General features: G+C 32.1%; 1 pseudogene; it reads right to left on the minus strand.

The window, feature by feature from the left end:
- The window catches only part of LOC139707725 (zona pellucida-binding protein 1-like), a 56,688-nt pseudogene that overhangs the window by 3,513 nt on the left and 26,783 nt on the right, over positions 1-26,392 (minus strand).

Here is a 26,392-nt window from a genome sequence, read left to right on the forward strand (position 1 = left end):
GCCTGTAAAAAGAAGAGTAAGACTCTAAGTAAAACAGTGGACATGGAAATTTTTTCAGTTACAAAATTGGGGGGGGGGAAGGAAAGCTTCTCAGTGTCAGCTGGGGTGTAGGATGGTGAAGGAGGAGGTGGGGGAAAGGTGAAAAATAGAGGGATAAGGGAACCAAAAACACCTCTGTAAATTCCTACATAATTGTCTGCTTTCAAGTAGATTTGAAGTTTTTCTAACAGAAATTCTAGGCCAAAAAATTTACATAAAAATTTCCTTTGCTTGAGAACAACCCTGGAGCACTAGGGAAATAGGAACATGGACACTTGATGAAATTGTACAGAAATATACACATGCCTAGACCAAACCAGCTATCTAGCAATAAAAGCCTAATACTCATGACTTCATCCAAATGAATTATGAAGAACATGATAAAATGAAGAAATAATCAGAGACAACAAACAGCCAGATTAATACAAGATAATGAAATATAAGTTTTATAAAAATGATGTAAAGTATGTTTTAAATATAGACATAAAAATGGAATAAAAACATGAAAAAGTGAAATTATACCATAAAAGAGAAAAAAATATATATGAACAACAACAACAACAACAAAAAAAAAAAAACCCTGCCTGAACTACAAATAGTGAATGGAATGAAATTAAAAATTCAATGGACTAACTGGGTACAGTGGTACACACTTGTAATTCCAGCTCTAATGATCTCCCTTTTATTTTCATCATAGGGCAAAGTGAAAAGAAAAGGGAAGTACTAGGAAATAAAACTGAACAAATTATGTTATATACATGAATAATGAATATGTAACAACAAATGGCACTATATATACAATTATAATGCATCAAAATGATCTTAATAATGAATAAAAAATAAAAATTCTAAAATAATAAATTTACCTGAAGAAAATTCTTCAAAAAATTCAATGGACAGACTAAACAAAAGTAGGTCCAAATGAGCTAAAATAATAAAATGCAAGAAGTATGTGAAAATTTTTTTCAGAATGCAAAAAATAACTAGGAAAAAAACCATAGAAAAGTATAAGAGAGATGGAGAAATCAATAGACAATTCAAAATAAAATGATTAGAAATTCCAGAAAGGCACATGGTGAAAGGGCAATTTAAAAAGGACTCTGGCTGAAATTCTTCTTGAACTGAGGAGAGCAATTTTTCTGCAGAAATAGGAAGCATGATAAATTCTAAAAGATAATGACTAGAAAACAAAGGACCTGAATGCAAGAAGGAAAGAAAAGCAAATAAACACATAAAATTGTGGTTTAATATAAGAAGTCAATGACCTACTGAAATAACTTTGATATCAAATAGAAAAAATCAATAAAATAAAACTAAAATACTGGAAAACAACAATTAAAGAAGAAATCAGATCACGAGTTTAAAAAGGCATTTAAATTCCTTGCATTTTTTAGGAGGATAAAATAAACTAACAGTACTACTGTCAAGTATATTTGTTAAAACAAAGCCAAACCATTTAAAGAGTAAAAAAGAAAAAAAAAAAACCTGTAAAGCACAGAAAAATAAGGGAAAATTTTATTTTAGATCCATACAAACAAAAATAGTTAACACAAAGAACAGAAAACCACAGTAAATGATATGTAATAGAATGGTAAAAATCAGTCCACATGGAGCAATAAGTATGATTTATTGAGATCTTGTCTCTAAATAAAAAAATAAAATGAAAGGCTCAGTGGTTAAGCACCCCAGGGTTCAATCCCCAGTACAAAAATAATAATAAAAAATGAAAGAAAGGAAGCCAGCAAGTGGAGCCTGAAGATGGCAGAGGAGATGTAAGCAGGAACGTCCAATCCCTCCACAGTCCGTTAAGGAAGTAGTGAAAGAACAGCTGACCAAGAGAGTCACAGTAATAGTACCTTAACAACCTTCCTTGGCTGCAGGGCAGGAGGTGATGCTTCTGTACCACAGGCCACCTACAGAGAGGTCACAATCACAAGTTCCAAGCTTAGCAAACTGCCACCAGGCTCTATGTTCCTTTAAAGAAAACACTATAGAGGAAAACAAGTGCATAGCATTCTATAGCAGTCAGAGAGATGGCCCTGAGCCCAGCATCCTGTGCTCCTGCACCCAACAGAAGGAGCCAGCAGACGCAATACAGCACCCCAGCACCCTCTGAGCATGCAGTCTCAGGCCCCTGGGTTGATGTACAAGAACCGGGTGGTGAGAAATCCATAGCAACCAGTGATGAAGCTCCTGTGCCAGCACCTCTAGGAGGACCTCAAGCTAAAGATTAACTTGGTTTAATACTATAGTAATCCAAAGTTTAGTACTAGAGCAAAGATGATATATTGGTCAAGAAACAGAAGACAGTCCAGAAATATTACATATGCTCAGTTTATTGTGACAAAGTTGTGAAGGTTAAGTCATTGAGAAAAGAACAATTTTTCAACTAATGGTACTAAAGGAATCGGAAATTCACAGGAGAAAAATTAACCCCAACCCTTCTTTACAGCATACACAAACACTGACTGGTCTATGGCTCACAGAACTAAATACAAAAGCTTTACTTGGAACTAACATGGAAGAAAATCTTTTTCCCCCTAAGAATTTTTCAGGTCTTTAATAAATTAATGTTCTGGATTGCTTAGGTTATAAGACTTTAAGGTATTCAGATCTGGTTATGTCCCAGAGGTAATAAAAGGTCTAAGGCATGGTGTAGACTGCTACCTAGCGAAATTCAGAAACTATTAAGTAGTTCCTCATTTGAATGTTATCTGTCTTATCTCCTTTGTCATAAGGATCTGACTTCCTCTAAAATGAATGACTTAAAATAAGGTACTTAAAAATTCCATACCAAGTCATAATAGTTAACAAACACTATTCAATAATGCCTTCTAATCCTCAGTTTCTCCTTCTGTAAGATGAAGGAATTGGATAAGTGTTAGTGCCACAGGCCAGACCTTATCAGGAAGGAGTGAAATACTATAACCTCAACAGTGAGGAGGGTGAGAGGGGAACAGAGCTACTAATGTGATTAAGCAGTAGTAGGCAAGAGTAATGGCCTCAAAAGACCCAGTGTCTACAAGGAATCATCAAGACTTGAAAGTCTGTTTTTGTATTTTGATCTGACAAGTATGTACTTGCTATAAATTTATGTACAGAATTAAATATACCACTAATTAATTTATAAACCATAATAAATCCAGACAATCATTTCCTCTCACCAGCAGATCTTGCTATGAAAAAGAAAAACATGTACATATGCAAATTTCAGCAATATCAGAAATTTCATTAAACCCAAGTAGAGTCATAATTCATTCTAGAATTCAATGATATGTTTGCAGAATCACTTAACTATAATCATAGACAACTACCATAACATCTTTGCAGGGCAAAATTGTTGTTATTCACCAGTGAGAATAATTCAACTGCAGGCTCTGCAGCTTTGGTGAAGGCACTCGGCAAGTTCTTTTCACACAGAGCACCATTACAATTGTTTCTTCCTATTTTACACAGCAATTGTCTCAAAACCTGGTATCAAAATATTTACAAATCAAGTGAACAACAGATAAGCAAACAAAGACTGAGACCAGCAGTGCATAAACTTATGCAAAGAAGAAAGTGGCCCATTCACAAGCTGATAAAATTGAACTTTTTAAATACAAAATTTGTTGCTGGGGATTTCTGGAGTAAATCTCCCAGGTTCCTTGCCCACACAGTGCTAATGTCACTCATTTTCATGCTTGAACAGTGAAATTAGAGCAGCTAGCCTGTAATTCTCAAACACCATCCATAATAATACTGAATATGAATGGTATCAATTTCCCAGTTAAAAGACAGAGATTAGGCAGGTACAATGATGCACACCTGTAATCCTAGTGGCTTAGGAGGCTGAGGCAGGAGGATTGCAAGTTCAAAGCCAGACTCAGCAAAAGTGAGATGCTGAGCAATTAAGTGAGGCCCTGTTTCTAAATTTAAAACATACAAAATAGGGCTAGGGATATGGCTCAGTTGTCGAGTGCCTCTGAGTTCAACCACAATCCCCCTATTGACCAAAAGACAGAGATTAATATAATGGATCAGCATTGGAATATTACTCAGCCTTAAAGAAGAATGAAATTATGGCATTTGATGGTAAATGGATGGACCTTGAGACTATCCTGCTAAGTGAAATAAGCCAAATCTAAAAAAAAAAAACAAAGGCTGAATGTTCTCTCTGATAGGTAGACACTAATGCAATAAGAGGGTGCAGAGGAAGGAAAAACAAAAGTTCATTGGATTAGATAAAGGGAAATGAAAGGAAGGGAAGGAGATGGGAATACAAAAGACAATAGAATGAATCAGACATAATTTTCCTATGTTCATATATAAATACATGATCAGGGAAACTCCACATCATGTACAACTACAAGAATGAGATCCTAATTAGAATAAATTATATTCTATGTATGTATAATATATCAAAATACATTCTACTGTCATGTGTATCTAAAAAGAATAACCAAAAATATATATTTCTTTAAAAACCCATAGTTGATTTAAAAAGAATAGATCCAATCATATGCTCTTTGCAAGATCTCATAGGTAGGGACACTCACAGGCTGAATATATAAGGATGGGGGTGGGGAAAAGCCACACTAACAGAATCTCAAAACAAGCCAGAATATCCATTCTCCTATCTGAAAAAGCTGAATCTAAGCAAAAATTAATCATAATAAGATGTCATAAAAGCTAAGACAAAGAGGGCCATTTTATTCTGGTAAAGGGAATACAAAGAGAAGAAATAATGACAAGGTATATGCAACAAATGTCAATGCACCTAATTACATTAAAAAATACTTCTTGACATTAAATCCTAGATAGACCACAATACAATAATAGTGGGAAATTACAACAAACATCACCAAGACATAAAAATCAATAAAAATGAATCCAACTTAAGTAATACTATAAATCAAATGAACCAAAGAGATATCTATAAAATATTCCACCCCAAAACAGCTGAATTTATTCTGTTCTCAGCAGCTTATTGAAGCATCTTTAAAACAAACCATATTCTAGGTTACAATGTTAAGTCTTAGCAAATACAAAAAAGAAAACTTATATAATTCCATGTATCACATTGGAAAGAAACTACAACACCAAGAAAAATAACAGAAATCACACAAATTCATGGGGATTAAACAATATTTTAAATTAAGAATGAATCAAAGAAAAAATAAGGGAAGAAATCAAGAAATTCTTAGAAACAAATAAAGACAGAGATACAGCATATCAAAATTCCTGGGACTGTGTGAAAGAAATACTAAGAGGAAAACTGATTGCATTGAGTGCCTACACTAAAAGAAAATAAGATTCCAAAAATTAAACATCTTGCACCTCAAAGTCTTAGAAAAGAAGAACAAACAAATTCCAAAATCAATGGAAGACCAGGAAATAATAAAAATCGGAGTTAAAACTAATGAAATTGAGAATTTAAACAACACGAGATCAACACAACAAAAAGTTGGTTCTTCCAAAAGACAAGTAATATTGATAAATCCTTAGCCAAACTAACCAAAGAAAGAGAGAAAAGACCCAAATCTACAATGCAATTAATCACTTAAACAGAAATAAGAACAAGAATCATATGATCATCTCAATAGATGCAGGAAAGGCCTTTGATAAAATACAGCAACCATTCATGTTAAAAAAAAAAAAAAAAACACTGGAGAAACTAGGGATAGAAGGAACTTATTTCAGCATTATAAAGGCAACACATGACAAACCCAAAGACAGTATCACACAAATGGAAATACATACTACAAACTTCCTAAAACATGTTCATGATCTGTATGCTGAAAATGCAAAATGCAAAATGCTAATACAAGATGTATTAGAAGACATAAGAGTCATATCATGTTTGTAGGATGAAAAAAATCAATATGCATATGCAATAAGCCAAAATAGGTTTAATGTAATTCCTACTGAAATCCCAGAAAATATCTTTCAGGGAAATACAACCATTTTCAAAATGTATTATAGAGAAGTATTGAGCCTGAAATAGCTAACTACAACAGTGTTGACAAAACACATATACAGTGGAATGAGTAACTACCTGTTATTAAGACTTAGTACACAACTAGAAAGGAAATAGTTTATAGGAATATAAATTTTCAAAATGGTTTCTCCTGATCTTCTGTATTTCAGAAGTGTCTGTGGTAACAACTCATTTCTTATCTCTAATTCTGTTTATTTTTAAAAACAATGACAAATTTCTGGACACAAATGATCTACCCCAATTGAACCAAAAAGATTCAGAAAACCTAAACAAACCAATATCCAGAAATGAAATTGAAACAGCAATTAAAAGCCTACCAACAACAAAAAGCCCAGGACCAGATGGATTCTTAACTGAGTTCTATCAGACATTAAAGAAGAACTAACACACCAGTCTCCCTCAAATTATTCCATAAAATTGAAATTTCCCCTGAAATTAATTCTAAGAAGCTAGTATAACCCTGCTACCCAAATCAGACAAAGACACATCTAGGACACATCTAGGAAACCAAACACCAATGCCCCTGATAAACATACATGCAAAAATCCTCAACAAGATATTAGAAAACTGCATTTTAAAAACCTATGAATAAGATGATCAAGTAGGTTTCATTTCAGGGATACAAGGTTGGTTCAATATATGCAAACAATAATAAAAACTGATCTCATAAAAATTAAAAACTTCTTGGTAAGAATTCATGTGAATATGAGGATTACACAGCTTACAATGTAAAAAAAAATTACAAATAAAAAATTTCAAAGAGGACCATTACCAAGAAGATATGAAGAACCCTCTAAATCATCAATTTTAAAAAACAATACAATGAAAAGATGAGCAAAAATATTTAACAGACATTTTACCTAAGATTTTGTAGGTGGCAAATACACATGAAAAGAGGATTAACATAATAAACCATTAGAGAAATGCAAATTAAAACCATAATGGAATATTAGGACAAAACTAGAATAAAATACTGATAAATATAATGCAGATGTGGAGGGCATTTTTCAATAAAATCATAAAAAAATATTGATAAAATTTAATATCCGTTTATAATATACACCAGTAAATGGGAATAGAAAAGAATTTCCTCATTCTGATAAAAGGCACTTATGAAAACTAGAGTGAACATCACACTCGATGGGGAAAGATTAAATGCTTTTCCCCTAGGACTAGAAACAAGAAAAAAAGATGTCCATGCTCACCACATCTATTCACGGTTATTCTGTAGATTCTAGCATTCAAACAAGATCAGACAAAGAAATAAAAAGCATAAAAATTAGAATGTAGTAAAAATGTGTCCATTGTAGATTACATGATGTATTACCAAAAAAATCCTAATTAATCTATAAAACACTGGAACTAACAAGTGAATTTAGAAAGTGGCATGATATAAGGTTAGTATGCAAATATCTACTGGAAATTGAAACAATTTGGGACAACTGCAACAATGATTTGTCCATTTTTTTCCCCAGTACTGAGGATTGAACCCAGGAGGGCCTACCACATGCTGGGCAAGCACTGAGCTACATTCCCAGCCTTTAAAATTTTATTTTGAGACAAGAGTCTCACTTAGTTGCCCCAACTGACCTCAAACTTGTGATCCTCCTTACCGAGTCTCCTTAGTAGATGTGACATTATAAATAATAATTATGTATTGACTAGCAATGGCAAAGAAGGCCAAATAAATGGAAAAGCATTCTTTTTATATAATCAGTTACAAAATATTAAATTTGAAAATATTCTATAAAATATCAATTATATTACTTTTATTACTGAATGAAATTTTATTTTTATTGTTGAAATTCCTAACTGTGGGGGTCAGATAATTTTATAAATAGCTAAGAAGCTTACTTAAACACTGAGCATGTTCATTCAACTTTTTTTTTCTTTTCCAGGGTCACATAACATACCTTAGATAGTCTTTTAGAAGATTCACAATTATGATCTGTACATGGCTTGGGTCCTTTTTCAGTATCTAGATATGAAAGTGAGAAAATATATTATATTTTATCAAGGTTCTAATGTACTGCATCACAATATTTAAATTGGATTTTGAAGATCATTTGTCTAATATTCCTCTTCCATTAAAAATTTAAGCAATTTTTTCTAATATTATGTAACTCTTCAGAATGAACCTAAGCCAAATATTTGTTTTATGTAAATCAAGAAAACCTCTCTTCTATAATAAACTTAATTAAATTTCTTGATAATGCTTGGTTATTTTTATTTTATAAAAGTTTAATGATAGATTTATTTCAACTTGTATAGCATATGTATGCATAAGTGTGTGTACATTCATTCAATCGTATATTTAACTCTGACCATATATTATAATGTGTGTCACTAGCTCAAATCAATTCTTAATGTTTTCCGATAAAGTGATAAATGCAAGATGAACTCTGCTAATAATACTGGAAAGAAAATGAGACTGGATTATGGTAGTGGCCATCATAACTGAAATGAAAAACATATTCATACACTTATGTCTCATTATTTATCAAATAACTACCAGGAGCCAACTATGCGCCAGATAGTATTGTTCTAGGTATTTGGAATATATAAGTAAACAAATTCAATACTGAAAAAATTCCTACTATACTACCAAGACTTAAAACTGAAAGTAGAAATAGGAAACAAAGGATTTCTATTAATAATCTTTCTGAATCATAGCATCAATCTCACTGCCTCATTAAAGCTCTAAAACCTTTATTTTCTCTCAACTATTCATCAAAATATATAGAAAGAAATCTTATTTTGAGTCCTAGATCTATCACTAATAAACAGATAAACAGACATATTATTTACTCTCAAGATTTTCACATTCTATAAAAGAATAGGCTGAATAATGTGAATTTCCCCCATTCTTTAACATTTGTGTGAATATGATTAAAATCATAAATATTTCAGACCAACAAAGCTACTAATATTTTAGCCATTAGCAATCATAACAACTTGATTTTCCCTATACTCCTACCCATATCTCTCATTAGTTATTATAGAGTGCTCCAAAAATGTATACATGATATTGTTTGTTTTCTATACAATTCTTTCTAAAAATCAACAATTTACTATGGAAGACCTCAATCATCCATCTCCTTAGTAATATCTCCCATACATTAGAGCCCACAGAGTGTCTAAAAAACTTTAATGTGTATTTACTAGATAAAATCTTTGAATCAACTATCTCCCATATGTTCAAGGAGCTGGAGAAAATTATGGACAAAAAAACTAAAAAAAATCAGGAAAATCCTGTCTTGACAAATAAAGAATATAAAAAAGTTAAATAATACAAAGAAATCTAATAAAAATTCTAGAACACAAAATTACAACAAATGAAAGGAATTCATAAAGATTTTAAAATGGATTGAGCAGTCAGAAAAAAGAATCAATCAACTTGAAGATAGTCATTAAAAGTATTTAGTCAGTGAAGAACATAAAAAAATGAAGTTAGGAGACCTGTAGGATAACACCAAATGTATCACATACACATAAAATCGGAGTTAAAATAAGAGAAAAGAAAAAGAAAACAGAATGAATATTTAAATAACAAACAGTTAAAATTTCCCAAATTTGAAAAACAATTATGTTTGCTTTCATCTACTTTCTCTGAAATTATGATACTCCAGCTTTTTTATTTTGATTCATATAAGCATGGCATATTTTTCTCCATCTCTTTGCTCACATATAATGAGTCTTATAATAAGATCAACATCAGACTTCTCATTAAAAACCATGGAGGGTAGTATATATTGTTCATACTGAACCTTTTTAAAATATAAAGAAAAGGTTCAGTATGAACAATATATACTACCCTCCATGACTCATTATATGTGACAAATTACTTCTTTCTTGCAGCTTTCAAGATTCTGTCTTTCTCTTTCACACTTGACAGTTTGATTATAATATGACACAATGTGGAATTCCTTGCATTTCCCCTGGGATTTATGTGGATTTCTCTGATCATCTTATACATGTAAATTTATACCTTTTTCAAATTTGGGAAATTTTAACTGTTTGTTATTTAAATATTCATTCTGTTTTGTTTTTCTTTTCTCTTATTTTAACTCCGATTTTATGTGTATGTGATACATTTGGTGTTATCCTACAGGTCTCCTAACTTCATTATTTTATGTTCTTCACTGACTAAATACTTTTAATGACTATCTTCAAGTTGATTGATTCTTTTTTCTGACTGCTCAATCCATTTTAAAATCTTTATGAATTCCTTTCATTTGCCATGCTTATATGAATCAAAATAAAAAAGCTGGAGTATCATAATTTCAGAGAAAGTAGATGAAAGCAAACATAATTATCAGGAATAAATCAATTATCCACAAAGACACCAGAATCTCTAATGTGTATGTACCTAACAATAGAGAACACAGCAACGTGAGGCAAAATATTATTAAAACTGTAAGGAAAATACAAGAAACAACTATTATATGTGGAGATATCAATACCTCTCTATTAGTAACTAAAAAATCTAAAAAGCAAAAAAGTGAAAAAGAATACAGTTGACCTGAGAAATACCACCCTTCAATTGTACTAAACTGACATTCAGAAAATATTTCATACAACAACAGTAAATGAACATTATTTTCAAGCTCACATTAAACCTTCACTAATAGGATCACATTTGGGGTCATATTAAAGATATTAACATTTTTTTAAAAAAATATAAACAATACAATGTATGTATTCAGTCCACAAAAGCATCAAACTACAAATCCATAACAGAAAATACCTGGAAAATCCCAAGAACCTTGACATTTAAAACATTAATATATAACTTATGATTTGTCAAGAAAAATTATATATTTCAAACTACATAAATGTGAAAACACAACTTATTAAAATTTGTGGCACAGAGTGCTTACAGAGAAATTTATAACAAAGTGAATACACATTAGAGAAGATAAAAATTCAATAATCAAAGCTTCCATTAAGGAAAATAAATAAAAGCAAAGCTATCCTTCAGAATCAGTGAAGAAATAAAAATCTTCCAAGAAAAACAACAACTAAAAGAATTCAGGAGTACTAAGGCAGCACTACAAAAATACTTAAAGAAATACTACACATAAAAGTTTTGTTTGGTTTTGAAGAAGAAGAGAAGAAGAAGAAAGAAAAAATCCCTGAGTTTGTGAATCGATGAATTTCATTAGAAAAGTAGCTGAGAAAATGAGTATTAGGACTGAATTAAACATTAGAAATGAATAAAAAATGGGAGGAAATAAATACCTGTAATAACACAATATAAATGGTCTCCACATTTAAATTAAAAAAAAAAAAAACATAAACTAGCAGACTGAATTAAAAAACAAGACCTAATCATATGTTGCTTACTTACAGGAAAAGACATTCATAAGCTGAAGGGAAAGAATGGAAAATGATATTCCATGCAAATGAAGGTCTAAAGCAAGAAGGAATAACTATTCTCATTTTGGATAAGGCAGACTTCAAGACAAAATTAAGAAGAGACAAAGAAGGTCACTTCATACTGGGAAGAATCCAAAAGGAAAACAAAATGATAGTAAATACGTGTGCCCCAAATTATTTAATTACATAAAATACACACTATTCAACATAAAGATTCTGATGCCAATACAATAATACTAGATGATTTCAATATACTTCTTTCATGAAGAGACAGACTGTCCAAATATAAAACTAATAAAAATTCTTTTGACAAACCTAAAAAATAATACATATGAAATGGAACTAAAAGACATCTATAGAATATTTCATGTAACAACAGCTGAATTCAGTCTCTTCTCAGACTCTCATAGAACCTTCTTTAAAATAGACAACATCTTAGATCATGAAGCAAGTCTTACAAGATTTTTAAAAAATAAATTTAACTTCTTGCACTTAACAGATGACAAGAAAATGAAATTAGAAATCATTAGCAAGAAAAACAAACAATAGAAATTACATAAATACATGGAGATTGAACAATACACCTTTTTTTTTTTTTTTTTTTTTGTTACCGGGGATTGAATTCAGGGGCACTTGACCACTGAGCCATATCCCTAGCCCCATTTTGTATTTTATTTAGAGACAGGGTCTCACTGAGTTGCTCACCATTGCTTAGGCTAGCTTTGAACTCGTGATCCTCCTGTCTTAAGCCTCCCAAACAGCTGGGATTTCAAGCCTGTGCCACCACACAGTGAACAATACACTTTTGAATGATGAACAGATCAGAGATGAAATCAGGGGATAAATTTGAAAATTCCTAGAAATAAAGGAGAATAGCAAATACAACACACCAGAATCTCTGGGACACTATGAAGTGGTTTCAAAGAGGAAAGTTTATAGCTATGCATGCTTATGTGCATACATCATAAAAATCCCACATAAACAACCTAGTATGTATCTCAAGGTCCTAGAAAAATAAGAATAAAACAATTCCAAAATAGTAGAAGGGAAGATCACAAATGAAATTATTAAATATACAATAAAAAAACAATACAAAAGATCAATGAAAGAGGAGTTGGTTCTTTTGAAGGATAAACAATATTGATAAACCTTTAACAAATTAACCAAAGTAAAGACTCAAATTAATAAAAATAGAGATAAAGAAGAAGATATTGCCAAAGACATTTCTGAAATCAAGAGATTAATTAGTGACTATTTTAAAAACTTATATTCCAATAAATTGGAAAATCTAGAAGAAATAGACAGATTTCTAGACATGTATGACCCAAACAAAATTGAAACAAAAAAAGAAGATAATATCTAAACAAATTGATAATAAGCAATGAGACTGAGGCTATAATTTAAAAAAATACAAAACAACAGCAACAAAGTAAACCTCTCCAACAATGAAAATCCCAGGACCAAATCTTTCCCCAGATGCATTTTACCAGACCTTTAAAGAAGAACTATAATCAATGATCGTCAAATTATTCCATGAAGTTGAAGGTGGAAAGAACACCTGTAAACACCTGTATTCATTTTATGAAGCCAATCTTATCCTGATACCAAAACCAGATAAGAAGACATCAAGAAAAGAAAACTACAGACCAATGTGCCTGATAAACATAGATACAAAAATCCTTAAAAACATTAGCAATTTGTATTCAAATGCATTAAGAAGATTTTACATTAGGATCAAGTTGCTTTTACCCCAAGGATACAAGGTTGACTGGACATATGCAAACCAAAAAATATTATTCATCACAAATGCAGAATTAAGGGAAAATCATATGACTACCTCAAAAGATGCAGAAAAAAAGCCTTTTACAAAATTCAATACCCATTTATGATAAAAACACTGAAGAAACTAGGGACAGAATAAACTCATCAATGAACCTCATCAATGCTATATATGAAAATCCCAAAGCCAGCATCATATTGAATAGGGAAAAATTGAAATCATCTTCTCTAAAATTAGGAGCAAGACTAAAATCTCCATTCTGACCTCTCCTACAAAATATAGTACTTGAAATTTTAGCCAGAGCAGTTAGTCAAGAGAAGGAAATAAAAGGATACAAGTTTTACAAGAAGAAGTCAAATTATCAGTGTTTCTAAATGATATAATCCTACACTTAAAAGATTCAAAAACCCCACCACAAGACTTTCAAAGTTGATAAATAAATTCAGCAAAATAGCAGAAAACAAAAATCAAAAAATAATAGCTTTTCTATATGTCAATAAGGAATCTGCTGAATAATGAATGAACCAAATTGATTCACAATAGAATAAAAAAATAAGACTAAATCTAACCAAGGAGGTGAACAATCTTAACAATAAAAACATGATCCCCATCAAAATGTCAATGACATTCTTCACAACATATTCCTACAATTTTATGAAAGGTAAAAAAATCCGGAATAGTCAAAGCGATTCTAATTAAAAAGAGTAATGTTAGAGGCATTACAATACCTGATTGAAAATTATACTACAGAGCCATAGTAACTAAAACAGCACAATACCACACAAAATCAAACATGCAGACCAGCAGAGCAGAATACAAAACAGAGATAAGTCCACATAGTATAGCAGTGGTAGTGAAATAGACATGAAGATCAATGGAATAGTACAGAAGACAAAGGAACAAACCCACATACATACAGTCATCTGATTCTTAACACATGTGCCAAAAGCATTCAATGGAGAAAGGACAGCCTTTTAAACAAATGGCACTGAAGAAAACTGGATATCCATATGTAAAACTCAAACTTAGTGAACCTAGGGCCCAATTTCGCACCCTTCATAATCGCTAACTTAAAGAAAATGAAAGACCTAGTAATGAAGAGAAATTTTGCATCTTCTAGAAGAAAACACAGGGTCTAACATGTAGGAGCAGGCAGTAACTTCCCCAATATGACCCTAAAGTTCAGAAAGTAACACCAACAATTAATAAGTGGAATGATATTAGATTGAAAAACTTCTATAGAGCAAAAGAATCAAGACTATAAAGAGAGAGCAAATATAATATAAGAAAATCTTTGTCAGTTACTCTTAAGACACAGGATTAATATCTAAAATATACAGAAAAAAACTTAGCACTGAAAAAAAAAAAACCAACCAATTTAATAAATGGGCAAAGGATCTAAACAGACATTTCTCAAAAGAAAAAATAGAAATGACCAAAAATATGTGAAAAAAGTGTTAGCAATCAAGAAAGTACAAATCAAAACAACACTGAACTTACATCTTACTCAATTAAAACAGCAATCATCAAGAATACAAATAATAATAATAAATGCTGGTGAAGATGGGGGGAACACTTATACACTGTTGGTAGGGTTGTGAATTAGTGAAACCATTAAAAAAGTTAAGTATGGAGTTTCTCAAAAGAGTAGGAATAGAACCAACATATGATCTCAGTGTTTTCCAGAAGAACTAAAGGCATCATACTGTGGTTATACATGTGTATGCATGGTATAGTAGCACAATTTACAATGACCAAGTTATGGAACCAGCTGGTGTCCATCAACTAATGGATAGGCAAAATGTGATATATATACACAATGGAATTTTATGAAGGCATAAAGAGCAAAATTATAGGACTTGCAAGTAAATGGATGGAAGCATAGAACATCATGTTAAATGAAATAAAACAGACTAAGAAATATCAAGGGCCATATATTTTTCTCTTATATGTGGGAGTTAGAAGGAAAATGCACAAAGAGGATGGTCCTGAAAAGAGAAGGAAGACAGTACACCAGAGGTTGAAGATTGGAGAGAGGGAGGAGAGGATAGAAAGGAAAGGTACTGAGAAATGAAACTGACCAAATTATGTTATGTACATATAAAATATGCCACAATGAATCCATTATTTTGTATAATTATATCAATAAGAACTAAATTTGTCACTAAGTTTTCTATACTGATAACTATAAAACACTCTGAAATGAAGCAAAGTTCTTAAATTAATGGATAGATATTCTATGTTTGTAAACTAACATACAATACTGTTAAGCTGGCAATAATACCCAAAACCATATACAGATTTTAATAGAATCCCTAGCAAAATTCCAATGGCTTTTTTTTGTGTGTGGCAAAAATAGAGTAGCAGATAGTAAACTATGTAATTGCAATCAACATCAAGCTGTCATAGAAACACTGAGAAGTTACAAAAGTTACAAAGTCTTTGGATTTTTGAAAAACTAAAAAACTAAACAAACAGTCTGCCTCTGGTAATTTGTTTTAGGGATTGGAGACAAATTTCAGGGTTTTTGTTTTTTTGGTTTTTTTTTTTGAGAAAAACTTGGCAAGGAAGATCAAGACTGGAAATTAGGTTGAAATGCTTATGTCCTTTGCCTTTAAATCTAAATGTCATACAATTGTCTTTCAAAATTCAATACTAAATGATCAAAATATGAATGGGAGAGAAAAGAAAGAGAAGAAAAAGTTAGGGAAATAGGTAAGTATCATCAAACACTGATTACAGAGAAATCAAAGGAAAATATGGAAGAAGAAAGGAATATAGCAAGCAATAGCTTTTGAGATGAAATGGGAGGGGAAGCATGCTATAAAACACATGAATGAGCTCAGTGGAATGCTGTGATGCATGCCTGTAACATAGAGGCTAAAGCAGGAGGATCATAATTTCAAGGCCTACCCGAAACAACTTAATAAGAACAAGTCTCAAAATAAAAAAAAAATAATGTAGTTCAGTGGTAATATACATGTAGGTTCAATCCCCACTATAGAAAAACATCAAATTTTTTTTAAAAGACACAAAATTAAAACACACACACACACACACACACACACACACAGATGGCTACTCCCGAGACAGCATTCCTTTTTTTCTATTTTTTTAAATTTTATTTATTCTAATTTGTTATATATGACAGAAGAATGCTATTCAATTCATATTACACATATAGAGCACAATTTTTCATGTCTCTGGTAGTACACAAAGTAGAGTTACACCATTTGTGTCTTCATAGATGTAGTTAGGGTAATGACGTCCATCTCATACCACGGTCTTTCTTACCTTCATACCCTTTCCCTTCCCCTTCCTCCCCTTTTCCCTATCTAAAGTTTGTCTATTGCTTCCATGCTCCCCCAGCATCCCCTTTATGAATAAGCATTCTTGTGTAAGAGAAATCATTTGGCATTTGGTTTTTAGAGATTGGCTTACTTCACTTAGCATTATATTCTCCAACTCTATCCATTTACCTGCAAATGCCATGATTTTATTCTCTTAACGCTGAGTAATAATCCATTGTATATATATACCACGTTTTCTTTATCCATTCATCTACTGAAGGGCAATTAGGTTGATTCCACAATTTATCTGTTGTGAACTGTGCTGCTATAAAATTGGTGTGGCTGTGTCCCTGTAGTATCCTGTTTTTAAGTCCTTTGGATATAAACCAGGAGTGGGATAGCTGGGTCAAATTGTAGTTCCATTCCCAGTTTTCCATACTTCTTTCCATATGGCTGCACCAATTTGTAGTCCCACCAGCAACATATGAGAGTGCCCTTTTCCCCACATACTTGCCAACACTTATCGCCAACACATAGTATTTTTAATAGCTGCCATGACTGGAGGGAGATGAAATTTTAGAGTAGTTTTGATTTGCATTTCTATAATTACTAGAGATGATGAACATTTTTTCATACATTTGTTGATTAACTTTCCATCAGCTTCTGAGAAGTCTCTGTTCAGTTCTTTGGTCCATTTATTGATTGGGTTATTTGTTTTTTTTGAAGTAAGATTTTTGAGTTCTTTATCTTTCCTAGAGATTAGCACTCGATGTTATGCACATGTGGTAAAAAGTTGCTCCCATTCTGTAGGATCCCTGAAAGAGCATTCTTAAACAGACCATTTATAAATCTAAAATCCTTGCAACTCAAGTTGATTCTTTGTCTTTAGGCTTCCCTTTAGATCAAGAAAAGTACAGGAAGCTAAATGGTTGTCTGGTCTACAATGTTAACCAACCTCCTAATTAGATGTTTTCACATATTAAACCATTGTAACTAAATATCACAATATATCCTATGCTAAATTCCATCCTATAGTAAATTATCAAAGGAGGGTTTAAGTTATTTGAAAGAGCAAACTTCTCATTGAGTACCTAAATTGGGACTTTATTTGGGAGTTATTAGCCCTAAAATCAAAACACAGAATAGAAAATATACTTAATTTATACAATTTATATTCCAAAAATATTGCTGGTAATTCATAAAGTATTCAAAATTGGTTATGTGATTTATTTTTTTAAGAAAGTTTTTACACTTACCTGAAAATGTAAAGAACAATTCATTTTGTAAACCAGCTCTTTGCATTTTAACACGATGGCATTCAGATTTAAGTAAGGAAATTTCACATGAAAGGTCAAGAACCAATTTGCTTAAAATCTGAAGAAGTTTCTTCTCAAAGGAAATATTATAGATACTATTGCAGGGAGCTGCATGGTACCGAGCTGTGAACTGATAATAATAATGAGGTTCACAGTATGCTGTAGAAAATTAAACAGAGAAAGATACAATCTTGATTATTTAAATAATTCAAATACATACTGCAACTAATCATAATTTGGTGTAAATTCATATATGTAGCTACATTCATTTTTACTTAACAAATGCTTACCTAGCAGTTATTAAATGTCAAATACCATTACAGGAAATTTAAAAATAGTGACCCATTTAAATCTCTTAACATCATTTAAAATTGACATTGTTATAATACTCTTCATGAAGAAAATGAGGTACACAGAGATTATGTCACATGACTAATGTCTATGCTATCAAAAGAAAGAAAAGCAAAGATTTTCAAGATGGTGGAACAGGAGAGGTTTTTTTTTTTTTTTTCCTGGCTGTTCAGTGGCATGAAACCAAGAAAGCAACTCAGCAGATTCTTAGAAAGGTAGGTAAAAAAATTTTAAAAATAGACTTTACCAGGAACTAATATTGAACATTCAAAACAGAAAGGGAACTCAGGAGGTTGGCTATAATAAAATAAGGAAATGCCAGGTGCAGTGACACAGGCCTATAATCCCAGCAGTTGGGGAGGCTAAATCAGGAGGATCCTGAGTTCAAAGTCAGCCTCAGCAACAGCAAGGACTTATTAGCAAATCAGCAAGACCCTGTCTCAAAATAAAATTCAAAATAGGATTGGGGTTATGGCTCAGTAGTTGAGTGCCCTTGAGTTCAATCCCCAGTATTAAAAAAAATAAAAGAAAGCAAGTAATCCCCAGCACCATTGCTGCCACTGGTGGTGCACTCAGAGTGCTTCCCAGACAAGCAAAGTGGAAAGATAAGAGAATTAAGTAAAGGAACCCACATTTTTAGGAGACCACTGGTGTGTCTGGGTATAGAGATATCAAAGTTCAAAGACACTACACACTAACTCAAAAAAGCACTCTGCACAATATCCTAGTGAAGAAAAGAAGCCACATCTCTCCAAGTTGCCTACAGAAAACAGGATGGAGCCATTCTGCAGGTGCAGTACAGAAGCTGACAGCATGGGTAGCTAATCCCTAACTACAGGACTGGCAAACCAATACCACATGACATAGAGAGTGGCTAAGTGACGAGGAGAAAATCAAACGTGGAAAAAATTTACACAGGAGAATACAGGTCATAGAAACCCATCCAACTTGATGCTGGTGGTTTAAAAGGCCAGCTGGGAGAGCTTCACCTATCAAGGAATTCAAAAGGATGGGGGTGGGAGTGATTGAGTTTAGAGATTAAACCTGAGAGACCAGTAATTTTGGAATCCAAGCATGACAGAGGGAACTAAGGACTGACTCCTACACTGCACAAGTGGAACCCAAGAGAGATTTCTGGGGTGGAGTCTCCCAGTGTGAACAAGTAACTGCTGGGAACTGGAGTTGAGCTGATTTAAAAATCTTTGGACCAATTGACATTCAAGGAAGAACCTGGAAACTGACCAAGCTTAAACCCCACCTCCAGGAGCTCTACCAATCGGATCTTCTCTCTCACATTCCAGCAACCCCACCTTGAGGGTGAAGGAGTCATCACACTCCAGCCCACCCCACCTAACACTGCTGAAAAGGGAAACTGAGAATTTTCTGAATTCCAATGAAACAATTCTGTAAGTTTTCATCTCCCCCCCTTTTTCCTTTTATCTCTTTATTTGTGAACTGAATGATTCATGGTAATATATACATATTTGTTTCTTTTTTATCATTTCTAATATTTTGGGAAGAAGTTATTTTTCATGGGTCAGTATTTTGAGGACAAGGATTCTGAATAGTATACTTCAGTTTTGTTATGTATTCTTCTATTTTTATATTTATTTATTTTATTTTACATACTTTTCTCTCACACTTATCTGTTTCCCTTCTCTTTCTCTCTTCTGTTAACAGTCAATCTCTACTGTTCTCTCTTTCAGTCCCCTTTAAGTTTTAACTTCAATTTTCTCTCTTCCTACTCATAATCTACATATCCTACATTGCTTCTATTCTCTTCCTGTTCACCATTTGAAATTGTAAACCTTTTTGCAAACTTTCTGTTTTTACTGTGGGCAATAAATGATCACATCATTTCTGTTTACTGTGCCAATCAACAATGTATAGGTCATAGCAGTAACTATTTGGTTTAATGCTGTATATTGTTTAAATTGGTTATTATTATTATTCATTGGCTCCTAAACTGTGTAGTCTTCAGGGACACTGTAAGTCCACAGGATCAAAACTGTACTGCCTCAGATCCATACTTTTATATGGGTTGACACAGCATGAAAAAGCAAAGTAAAAAATCACCCCAAACAAACCAAAATACCTCAGTAACAGAATCCATAGACAACACAGTGGAAAATATGTCAGAGAAGGAGTTTAGAATGTTCAGAGTTAAAAACTGACATGTGAGGTAAGGACAATGTAAGGAATGAAATCAGAGAGAAAATACAGAAAGTGAAAGATCACTAAAATAAAGAGATACAGATTTGGGGGGAAAATCAAACAGAAATCCTCAAAATGAAGGAGTCAATAAACCAAATAAAAAATTCAATGAAAATTATCACCAGCAGACCAGACCACTTGGAAGACAGAGTTTTAGGCAATAAAGACAAAATATAAAATCTTGAAAGTAAAGTTGGCCATGGAGAAAAGATGTTAAGAAACCATGAAAAGAATATCCAAGAAATAAGGGATTATATGAAAAGACTAAATTCTAGATTTATCAAGCTAAATGAAGGCTGAAATACAAACCAAAGCAATGTTCAATCTTTTCAATGAAATATCAGAAAATCCATAACCTTAAGAATGAAATGGAAATCAAATACAGGAGGCTTACAGGACTCCAAATATACAAAATTCCAACAGACCCACACAAAGGCACATTACTATGAAAATGCCTAACATAAAGAATAAGAATAGAACTTTAAAAGTTGCTAGAGAAAAACGACAGGTCACATTTAGAGGGAAACCAATCTGGATCTCAGCTGATTTCTCAACTCAGACCCCAAAACTAGAATGTCTTGGAATAATATATACCAAGCTCTGAAAGAAAATGGATGCCAGCCAGACTACTATACTAACAAAATTAAGCTTCAGAACTGATGATGAAATAAAAAAACTTCCATGATAAGTAAAAGTTAAGAATTCACAACTAGAAAATGTGCACTAAAAAACATACTCAATAAAATATTTCAAAAAGAAATGAAAAGTAAAAGTGAAAACCAGCAGAGAAGGGAATTATACTGAAAGCATAGCCAAAGGAGACAATAACTCAAATTAAAAGCCAGAAATAAATAAAAATGACAGGGAATAAAAATTATTTCTCAATAATACCACTGAATGTAAATGGCCTAAACTCATCAATCAAATGACATAGATTGGCATATTGGATTTAAAAGCAAGACCCAACAATATTCTGTCTCCAAGAGACTCACCTCATAGGCAAAGACACCCACAGACTGAAGGTAAAAGGATGGGGAAAAAGGCATATCATTCACATGGATCTCAAGAACAAGCAAAGGTTTCTATCCTCATATCAGAAAAAGAAGATTTCAAGCCAAAGTTAATCAGAAGGGACAAAGAAGGATATTCCATACTGCTTAAATGAATTTTAAATCAACAAGATATAACAATTGTAAATATTTATGCCCCAAATGATGAAACATCTACATTCATCAAACAAATCCTTTCAAGTTCAAGAATCAAATAAACCAGATACAAGAATACTTGATAAGTTTAACACACCTCTCTCATCACTACACAAAACCTAAAGAAAGGAGCTATAGAAATAAAAATATAATTAATAATGTACACATAACATATATAGATATTACATAAAATATGTATCTTATAATATATCTTATATATTATCATTATGATATATAATATATATAGAGAGAGAGAGAATATATAGAATGACTAAAGATACTCTTACTGGCAATATATATATATATATATATATATATATATATATATATATATATATATAATAAAACCATATCTTAGACCAAAATGCAACTTTTACAAAATACAAAAAAATAAAGAAATACCTTGTATTCTATCATATCATAATGGAATGAAATTAGAAAACAACAATAATATACAAAATGGAAACAACTCTAAAATCTGAAGACTAATACACTATTCATTGATCAATGGAGAGCAGAGAAAACAGGAATGAAATTAACAAAACACTTAGAGGGAAATGAGAATAGCAGCAAAATATGAAAATCTATTGACACTATTAAGGCAATTCTAAGAGGAATGTTCACTGCATTTAACTTGTTCATTAAAAGAATAGAAAGTATCCAGATAAATAATTTAACTTTACATCTCAAAGGCCTAGAACAAAGAACAAATCCACAACAAAATTAATAGAAGACAGATAATAAATAAAATCAGCTGAAATCAATGAAACTGAACCAACTACAACAGCAAATGACAATTAAAAAGTACCAAAGAAACAAAAAGTTAGTTCTTTGAAAAAATAAATAATATTGATAAACACTTACCCATGTTAACCAAGAGTAAGAGGGATATAACAAATGACTAAAATTCTTGATGAAAAAGGAAATATAAACATGAAAACTACCAAAATGAAGATGAAAATCAGACAATAGTTTGATAATTTATACTCTAATAAAATGAAAAACCTTGAGACATCAATTTATTTCTAGAAACATATGATGTATGTAAATTGAATCAGGAGAACATAGAAAATTTGAACAGATAACATTTCAACAATGAAATTTAGGACATCATCAAAAGCCTAGCAACAAAGAAAAGCCCAGGATCATACAGAGTCTCAGCCGAGTTCAACAAGCCCTTCACAGAAGAATTAACACCAACCTTCCTCAAATTATTCCATGACATAGAAAAGGCGGGAACCCTTCCAAACTCATTCTATGAAGCTATTATCACCCTGATATCTAAAACAGACAAAGGCACATCAGTGAAAGAAAACTTCAGACCAATATCCCTGATGAACATAGATGAAAAACTTCTTAATAAAATACTTTGAAATTACATACAAAAACATATTTAAAAGATAGTGAACCATGCTCAAGTGGGGTTCATTCCAGGGATGCAAGGTTGATTCAACATACAAATATTAATAAATGTATTAACAGTCTTAAAAACAATAATAACATGATTATCTCAATAGATAGTAAAAAAAATATTTGACAAAATACAGTATCCATTCACTAGAAAAATTAGGAATAGTAGGAACATATCTCAACATTGTAAAAGATATATATATATATATATATATATATATATATATATATATATATATTATAACAAAGGGCAAGATCATTGTAAAAAGAGAAAAATGCAAATCATTCTCTCTAAAATCCAGAATAATACAAAGATGCCCTCTTTCACCACTTTTACTCAATATATTACTTGAAACTCTAGCCAAAGCAATTAGACAAAAGAAAGAAAGTGATACAAATACACAAAGAAGAACTCAAATTATCCCTAGTTGCCAATAACATATACTCAGAAGACCAAAAACATTCCATGAGAAAACTCCCAGCAAATCAGTAGGATATAAACTTAACATCATTAAATCAATTATGTTCCTTCACAACAATGATGAACCAACTGAAAGAGAAATTAGGAAAACTATCCCATACACAATAGCCTCAAAAACAATGAAATATTTTGGAATCAATCTAACAAAAGAGTTGAAAGACTTCCACAACAAATACTAAAGAGCACTAAAGGAAGAAACTGAAGATGATGTTTGAAGATGGAAAGATCTCCCATGTTTATAAATATGCAGAATTAATATTGTCAAAATGGTCATACTATCAAAAGTTCTATACAGATTTAATGCAATTCCTATTAAAATTTCAATGATGTTCTTCACAAAAATAGAAAAAGCAGTCATGAAATTCATTTGGAAAAATAAGAGGCCCAAATAGCCAAAGTAATCCACAGCAAAAAAAAAAAAAAAAAAAAAAAAGAAAGTGAAGCAGGAGGCATCACAATACCAGACCTTAAATTATACTACAGCACTGTAATTACAAAAAAGCATGGTATTAGCATGAAAACAAACATGAAGGTCAATGGTACAAGAAAGAAAACAGAGAAAACCCCACATAAATACAATTTTATCTCATATAAGACAAAAGTGCCATAAAGATACATTGGAAGAAAAAAAAACTTTTCAATAAATGGTGGTGGTAAAGCTGGAAATCCATAGGTAGCAAAATTAAATTGAACCCCTCTCACCCTGCACAAAATTCAACTCAAATTGGACCAGGGACCTAGGCATTAGACCAGAGACCCTGTGCCTACTAGAAGAAAAAGTAGGACCAACTCTCTCATGTTGGCTTAGGAACCAACTTCCTCAATAAGACTCCTACAATGCGGGAAGTAAAATCAGGAATCAATAAATGGAATGGATTCAAACTAAAAAGCTTCTTTACTGCAAAGAAAAAAATCAAGAACATGAAGAGAGAGCCTACAGAATGGGAGAAAATCTTTGCCAAAATCTTTCCCTTTGAATGAAGGGAAAGGAGGAAAGATGAGAATAGTTTCAATAGTTATGCACCTCAGACAGAGCATAAATCTTCAGAATATATAAACAATTCAAAAAACCTTATACAAAAAAAAAACCCAAATAAAACAATCAATAAATAGACAAATGATCTAAACAACCACTTCACAGAATAAGAAACACAAATGGTCAACAAATATATGAAAAATGTTCAACATATCTAGCAATTAGAGAAATGCAAATTAAAACTACACTGATTACATCTTACTCCAATAAGAATGGCAATTATCAAGAATACAAGTAACAATAAACGTCAGCAAGGATATGGGTGGAAAGGTACACTCAGACATTCTGATGGGACTGAATATTGGTTTAACCACTCTGGAAAGCAGTATGGAGATTCCTCAGAAAACATGGAATGGAACCACAATTTGACCTAGCTATTCTACTCCTCATTTTATATCCAAAGGACACAACCACATCAGTGTTTATAGCAGTCCAACTCACAATAGCTACACTGTGAAACCAACCTAAGTGCCCTTCAACAAATGAATGGATAAAGAAATGTGGTATATAAACACAAAAGAATATAACTCATCCTTAAGGAAGAATGAAATTATGACATTTGCCGGCAAATAGATGGAGCTTAAGAATATCATGGTCAGGGAAATAAGATAATTCAAAAAAAAACAAAGGCTAAATGTTCTAATATACAGATACTAACTCACAATGGGGGATGAGGATAGAAATTCATTGGAGTAGACAAATGGGAATGAAGGAAAAGGAGGAAGGATGAGAATAGGAAATACAGTAGAATGAACTTGACATAACATTTCTATGTTCATTATTGAAACTCTACATCATGTACAACCACAAGAATACTCAATGTACATATAAAAAGTCAAAATACATTCTACTGTCATGTATATCTAACAAGAACCAATAAAAACATTAAGAATATAACCTAGGGAGTCTTGCCCCAGAGTTTGTGCTCTGAACCACTATAACGTGATGCTCAGACTTAACATTTCTTCATCTTACAGTTATACAATTGCCAACACTTTTTTTTCAAGCCCATCCTCAAGTCTCACTGAAGAGATACAAGAAATATAAAAATGACAAGTAATCCATAACAATACCAAAGATCAGAAAGTTCACCTCAAATATAGAGAGCTCCAATGTTCTTCAGTCAACCAGAGGGTGTCCCTGCCTGCTCCTGGCTTACACTGCTGAAGAAGAATTCTCCACTTACAATGAAGTGAATGCTGCCATTTTTCCACTATCTGACTTTTGTTGTTGTTATTGTTACCAGGGATTGAAATCAGGGACACTTAACCACTGAGGCACATCCCCAGGGTTTTTTTTTTTTTTATATTTTATTTAGACAAAGGGTCTCACTGAGTTGCTCAGGGACTTGCTAAATTACTGAGGCTGGTTTTGAACTCAAGATACTCCTGCCTCAGCCTGAGCCTCTGGGATTACAGGCATGTGCACCAAGCTCCTACCTACTCGTTTAAGTTACACTATTGAAACTAGGATTCTATCTACTTTCTTAGTTACTTCTGTTTTTTATATAAACACTAGACAGCTTCTAATTGCTAAAGAAATATCCACTGGTTTCATCTATGACCAGGAATGAGAACCACACAATGGTCTCAAACAGCATATAGTAATAAAGAAACAAAATTACAAGAGCAACATAAAATAAGGAAGAGAGATCCAAGATAACTAATGTCAAACAAAATGAGTTCCAGAAGGAGAGACAAAACAGTGAAGTAATAAAGGAACAAACAGGAAAAATATCCTATAAACTAAAAATAAAGATGTTACCAGGAGAAAGAGGTTCACCAAAGAGTAAACAAGAACACTGAAAACAAAGAAAATGCCTAGATACAAATCTTATAAATCTGTCACACACACTGATTCAACTATAGCATAAAATAAATAATGCACACATTTATCATGTATATACATAAA

This window comes from Marmota flaviventris, chromosome 11, assembly GCF_047511675.1.
Source record: "Marmota flaviventris isolate mMarFla1 chromosome 11, mMarFla1.hap1, whole genome shotgun sequence".
NCBI classification, from domain to species: Eukaryota; Metazoa; Chordata; class Mammalia; order Rodentia; family Sciuridae; genus Marmota; species Marmota flaviventris.